The sequence below is a fragment of the Myotis myotis genome, unplaced genomic scaffold (assembly GCF_014108235.1).
Source record: "Myotis myotis isolate mMyoMyo1 unplaced genomic scaffold, mMyoMyo1.p scaffold_m19_p_2, whole genome shotgun sequence".
NCBI lineage: Eukaryota > Metazoa > Chordata > Mammalia > Chiroptera > Vespertilionidae > Myotis > Myotis myotis.
The window spans coordinates 114,791,313-114,798,465 of NW_023416324.1; the positions used below are offsets into that span (position 1 = coordinate 114,791,313).

The 7,153-nt window shown below is 45.8% G+C and overlaps 1 pseudogene; it reads right to left on the reverse strand.

Annotated features, from left to right (window-relative positions):
• Window positions 1–5,029: 5,029 nt before the first annotated feature.
• Window positions 5,030–5,372, reverse strand: LOC118675257 (annotated as a pseudogene).
• Between the last annotated feature and the right edge of the window lie 1,781 nt (window positions 5,373–7,153).

A 7,153-nucleotide genomic window follows, 5' to 3' on the forward strand; every position in this document is an offset into this window, starting at 1 on the left:
AACTGACTGCTGTGGGGAGCTGGCCTAAGCCATCAGTCAGACATCCCCTGAGGGATCCCGGAGTGCGAGAGGGTGCAGGCCGGGCTGAGGGACAACCCCCCCCCCAAGTGCACAAATTTCATGTACTAGGCCTCTAGTAGTAAAATAATGAAGAAACCCTGAGGTATACAATCTGGAATGCTGAAGAAGAGTAAGAGCCTGCCTGGCATGACTAAGTGGTTGAGCATCGACCTATGAACCAGAAAGACATGATTTGATTCGCAGGGCACGTGACCAGTTTGCAGGCTTGGACCCCAGTGGGGGGCAGAGTTGTATGTGCAGGCGGCAGCCAATCAATGATTCTCTCTTATCATTGATATTTCTATCTCTCTCCCTCTCATTTTCTCTCTGAAATCACTAAAGTTATATTTAAAAGAAAAAAGAGTAGGAGGTTTTGTAGATGGGAAAGTCCCATGGATTGCTGGGTGCTAGGTGTTCTATCAGCTATTGATAAGGCCCCATGCAGAGCATATGGAAATTTTTGAATGTAATTCTTACACATTAGTTGCCACTAGCTACTCAAGATTATGAATTGTACCTGAAACATTGCAGAAGTTGAGGATGAATTGCATTCATAAACAGAAAACACATTATAAGTCTGTAGATTAGACCCATTTTCCACTTAGGAAAATGAACACCCTTGACTCAAGGAGTTGATATGTATAAATAGGAAAATAAGGCTTGTTTAAATATTGTAGAAATGATATTTTATGGATGCCATATTTATTATTAGAGACAAATGGGTTTCTGATGTAGGACATGTTTTTATACCATAAAATCTTATTTCAGAAATGTGTTCTTTCTGACTTTTTTTAATGTCTGTATTCTCTTTCCCATCTTCACTGCCTGTCTCTACTCTATTTGCTGCTGAATAATTTTGAATAAAAAATATGATAAATAGCCAAGTCAGTGTGGCTCAGTGGTTGAGCATTGACCCAGGAACCAGGAGGTCACTGGTTCAATTCCCAGTTAGGGCACATGTCCAGGTTGCAGGCTCAATCCCCAGTAGGGATTTTGCAGAGGCAGCTGATCAATGATGTTTCTCTGTCATCGATGTTACTATCTCTATATCCCACTCCCTTTCTTTCTCTCTAATAAATAAATAAATATTATAAATAACATTTTCAGCTTGCATTTTTCAATTATTTAATTATTCAGAAGGCTGAATTGAGATAAAAAAATCAAAGTTATCAGCAAGTAGTCTAGATAAAGACTGATTGTGTTCGGTAGCCTTGTATATTTTGATGATCATGAACGTTATTTGAACTAAAACTACAAAAGTTACGGAGTAGTAGCTTTTCTTTCTACTCATGCTATTTACATAATCATTTAGAAGACTGTTTATTACAATGTGTGGTTACCAGGAGGTGGAGTGATAAGAAAGACCACCTTTCTCTTCCGAGTTCCCAATCACAAAGTCAAGTGATCATGAAAACATTACAAGACTATTGCTAATCCAATGCCAGCTCTGGGAGACCTTGAAGCATTGAGATTAGGCATTCCATAAATTATAAAACAGTAACATTTTGTGGATGCATTGTTTTAATGTCATTTTCCCCTCAAAATATTAAAGTGTCCAAAAGCAAAGATTGCCTCATACAGTCTATCTGCCTGTCAAATGAAGTGAAACTTATATTTGCATTCTTTAGCCAGAAAACTAAACAGAAAAAAAGTCTTGTTTATGTGCTATTTTTTTTTTTTTTTAGAAACTAAAGTACGTACTACAAAAATAAACTTCAATGATCTCCCTGATAATAGAAATTGTCAGTGCCAAATTACTATTAAAAGAAGGGTTTAAAAAATAGTGGAACCTTTTTGTATTTGTATGTTTTATTTTATTTTTTTCTCAAACACCTGGGACTGTTCCTGGCAGAGAACAGTCATTATGCATTCATTCACTTAACAAATTTAATTGAAAATCTTCTATGCCCTAGGATCTGTGTAAAGCTAATGAAATACAGTATTATGTAACAACATTCATGCTTTATTCCTTCACGGAGCATATAGTTAGGTTTTACCTCTGCCATTTTCTTTGTATAAAATTACGTGTCTGAGTAAAATGATAATGTGTTAAGTACTAAGATGGAATGGTTTACAGTGTTACAAAAGTGTAAAATAGATATTTCACCTGGTCAGAGGTTATCAAAAAAGCTTCTTTGAGCAAGCAGGCTAAAGTGGAAGAAGAGTACCCCTTAACCATGGCTACAGTCTACTAAAATTGATGCAGATTGAAGAAAAAGCTTAAATATATGAGAACAGAGAGAACGATGTTATTAAGATAAAATGTCAAAGATAGGCTGGTAACTGTCTGGATATCGTAGAGTTAGGTTCATTACTCATGTAATGTTTTGCAAAATTGACTGTAGTAAATATTTTAACTTGGGCACTACATATTGTCACTTGATAATTAATTTGAGTTTTCAATAATGTCTGACTTGTAAAGTTATAGACAAGTCAGTGTTGAGATGTCTGTCAGCCCTCTCTAGTCTACTCTCACTACTCCAAAGCTGTGGATATCTCATTATACTCTGACCCAACACACTCTCCAAATTTCTCCACATTAATGGAAAATTCACTCAAATAATTGAATGTTGATTTATAACCAATGTGTGGTCCATTGAGGCAAGAGTTAGAATGGCTAAAATGCAAAAAAGAAAAAAAAAAAAAGAAAAAGGAACAACTAGTTTGGTTCTATTTTTTTAATTGAAAAAAATAGAACAGCTACTAATGTAATTGGAAATTAAATTGTCAATGAAATCACGTTTGTGCTATCTTGCTCAAAGTGATGTGGACATTGACTACCAAACTTGGAAATTATTTTTCATTTTGTTTAGTAAGGTACAGTCAGTAAAATTTCTTACACTTTAGTGAAAGTTTATTTATTATCTAACTGACTAGTGGCCCAGTGCACGAAATTCATGCATGGGGAGGAGGGGTTTCCCTCAGCCCAGCCTGCACCCTCTCTAATCTGGGAACCATTGGGGGATGTCTGACTGCTGGTTTAGGCCCGATCCCTAGGATCCCCCTAACTGGCAGCTGGACATCCCTCTTGCAATCTGGGACCACTGGCTCTTAACTGCTCACCTGCCTGCAGACCTGATCTCCCTAACTGCTCTCCCTGCTGGCCTGACCCCCCTAACTGCTCTCCCCTGCCAGCCTGATTGTCCTAACTGCTCTCCTCTGCTGGCTTGATCCCCCTAACTGCTCTCCCCTGCCGGCCTGATCGCCCCTAACCGCCTCTGTCTCAGCCCCGCCACCATGGCTCTGTCCAAAAGGACATCCAGAAAGTCATCTGGAAGTTGTTTGGTCTAATTAGCACATTACCCTTTTATTAGTATAGATTGATTTCAGAGAGGGAGGGAGATAGAAACATCAATGATGAGAGAGAATCTTTGACTGACTGCCTCTTGTACGCCCCACAAGAGATCAAACCCATAACCCAGGCATGTGCCCTGACCAGGAATTGAACTCTGGGCCCTTCAGTCCTCAGGCAGAGGCTCTATCCATTGAGTAACACTGGCCATAGATACACTTTCCCTTTCAACTGGGACATGTTCTGTTTTCTGGAGCTGAAACACTGAAGCTGTCTCACTGGGGCAGAGTGGGGTGCAGTGGGTTGGAGTAGGTGAAGCCCCCTGAAAGCTGGAGAGGGGCCTTGTTTAACAGCCAGACTGTTTCATGGCTGTGCTGCGGCGCAGTTGAATGGCCACACTGTTGGGCTGTGCCACGGTCAGTGGGAGTTTACACAACTGAACTGTCTGCACGGATAGCTTCCTCCTCACCACACCCCCAAGCTGGGGGTTCCTCTTAGGGTTGAAGTAACACCGACCACCCTTGGTTGGTAGCCCAATCGGCCACTTTGGAAAGAGAAGTGGGGAATTCTGATTTTATGTGAATGCTCCAATTTCCTAAGTTGGCAACTAATGCGAACTTCAGATATTTGGGCCAAACCAGAGAGGTGGTCAGGTCTGGTGTCCAGGCCACTGGCGGCACTGGGCTCAGCCCAGCTGTAAGGGACCCTAGGCGTCTGGGCAGGTGAAGGGGTTGGGGGTACTCTTGGGTAATTCCGATGTCACCCCACTTGGTTTTTTGTTTTTTTTTCCCCACTGATCACAATTTATTATAATCTGTTGGCAGCCTAGATATTAGTTACCAGAACTATGTCTTCATAGAAGTGGACAGTATGTAGCCATTCTATGGGGAACTGTGTGCACTTAAGCATCAGCATGATCTTTCAGTTTCTTTTTTTGTTGTTGTTGTTAATGAAAATAAGCTTTATTACATCAAGTAATAAATACATACAAAGATGGAAACACTATTAGTCACTGTCTTCCAGATGTTTGGATCCACTGATGGGAAAGGCGGAACTGAAATGTACATACATCCTTAGGGGAAATTTCAGGGGTCCTTGTCAGGCGAGGTTCAATAAGTTGCTCTTTCTTCTGTATTTATAACTTGTGCATTTTAAAGATTGACTTCAAAGTACTAATAGTCATGCAAATGCTTAAGCAAAAAAAAAAAAAAAGTTACATTGAAAAGAATTTATACTGTGTGGTGAATGGGCACTGGCTACTAAAGCACTGCCTCAGGACTCACTGAAACAAACCCTCAGAGTTGGATCAGCTCAGAAGAGAAACATAAAGAACCATGTGAGTAACAGAAATGTATCCAGAAGAGAAACACGTATCTGGGAGGCCAACTACAGTTTGCTGTGATAGGTAACTGACATGCATCATGTAAATCAATGCTTAAAAAAACACACACAAAATGCCCTGGGTAGTTCCTAACTAATATGTAAATCTAATAACTGCAAAAATCTCTTCTCCATCTCAGCGATGGGAGGTTCAGAGCCTGATGAACCACAGGAGGGGCACGGGGAGGAGAAACCAAGCTGTTACCATTTTGAAACCAAGTTTCATCTGAAGGGGGTGCAGGCATGAGCTGTCACTTCTTGGAAGAAGAGGGAAAGCCTTTCACCCTGACTTAGGGGCTAGGACCTGGTGTTCCGCTTCATCTCGGCCAAGCACTCCCGAACCAGCCCTGTCGTGTGGATGATGCCTCGTTTCAGTCTCTCCATTGCGCTCTTGCTGCCCGCGTACGTGGGTCAGATCTCCTTCCCTAGCTCTTCCATGATGACCAGCAGCTCAGCATATTTGCTCTGGGGCACCTGGCTGTTCTCTGTTCCCTGCGTGTTAGAGATGGTGGTCCTAGTCACTCAGCAGCTGGCGGTACTGGGAAGACGTTGCCATGCTGGTGGAAGGCGGGTGAACGCTCCCAGAGGCCTTGATGGAGGTAGCGGGCATGTGCATGGTCAAGTTTGGTTTGTAAGACATCCTCCCCCCCACCCCCCACCCCCGCGCCTCCCGCTGCGGGGCGCAGGCCCGGTGAGACTGCATCGGCAGCAGTGGCGGTGAGGCCAGGCGGTGGCGAGGTGGGCCTGGGGTCTGTGTGCCTGTCTGTGTGCCTGCCCAGCTCCTGCACACTTTTTGTTGTTGACAGCTCAGGCCGCACTGGCAAATATGGCTGTCCCCTCACCCTGACACTGCCGCAGTATCATGATCTTTCAGTTTCTTGATGTTCTGCTTGTGCTGCTCAATTTCTTTCTGCAGACTCTCAAATCTCCTTTTTATGATGAGTGATCTCTTCTTCATGTTGTTTCTTCAAGGCTGCCAGCTGTTCTTTAATCCGCTCTGGGAAGTATCCTTCCTCTTCAGCCTTCTCTTTTTTTGTGAAGGTCCCCATGGCTTCCCTGATTGCGCCTGCTTTGGAGCTGAAATTATCTGACCATTGCAGCCAAAGCCTCTGGCTTGCAGGCCCTCACCCCCCACACTTCCAGCTGCAAATGTGCACTGACGCAGAGACTGCCCTGGTTGTCAGTGCCGCGCAGTTCCGGACCACCCCACTTAGTTTTAAATGCAAACCTGCCTTGGACAGGCCTTGAAGGTCTTTTTTCTGTCTGTCTGCTCACATTCAAGTGCTGACAGCACTGGTCCGTTGGTGCCTGATCTGTCCTCTTCAGATTCAACCTTCAGGACTACTAAGGAAGCCCATCCAAGGAAGGGGAAGCAGCCTCAGTGCCCGAAGCTGAGTTCCAGGAGGCCGGCAACACTGTTGGGATCATGCTGGCAGAGCTGGTCCATTGATGCCTGGCCTGTGCTCTTGAGATTGACCCTGCAAACCTACTAAGGAAGCCCATCCCCAGTTCCACCCTCTCCGATGCTGCTGTGCAACCTCCTCCTGTTCGGTCGTAACCCATTACCACGGCATCCTGGCCTAATGATCATATTTCTCTATTATATATATAGACTAGAGGCCCAGTGCACAAAAATTTGTGCACTCGGGGGGGAGGAGGGGTCCCTCAGCCCGGCCTGTGCCCTCTCGCAGTCTGGGACCCCTCAGGAGATAACGACCTGCTGGCTTAGGCCTGCTCCCGGGTGGCAGAGGGCAGGCCCAATCCCTAGGTGCAGCCCCTGGTCGGGCTCAGAGCAGGGCTGATTGGGGAGTTGGGGCGCTGTCCCCTGTCATGCACAGAGCAGGGCAGATTGGGAGGTTGCGATGCCACCCTCAATCACCCTCAGGGTAGGGCCGATTGGGGGGTTGGGGCACCACCCCCTGTCACACTCAAGGCAGGGTCGATTAGGAGGTTGTGGCGCCACCCCCTGTCACGCACAGAGCAGGGCCCGTCAGGGGTTTTGGGGCTCCATACCCTGTCACGCACAGAGCAAGGCTGATCAGGGAATTGAGGAGCTCCCCCTGTCACTCACAGAGCAGGGCCGATAGGGGAGTTGGGGCACCGCTCCCTGTCACACACAGAGCAGGGTGGATCAGGGGGTTGGGGCACCGCCACTCTCACATGGGGAGGTTATGGCTCCACCCCGTCACACACAGAGCAGGGCCGATCAGGGGGTTTGGGCATTGCCCCCTGTCACACTGATCCCGGTGCCGTGCGGCCTCTCGACTCCACTGATCCCGGTGCTGGGAGGCATATTACCCTTTTGCTATATAGGATAGAGGCCTGGTGCATGGGTGGGGGCCGGCTGGTTTGCCCTGAAGGGTGTCCTGGATCAGGGTGGGGGTCCCCACTGGGGTGCCTGGCCAGTCTGGGTGAGGGGCT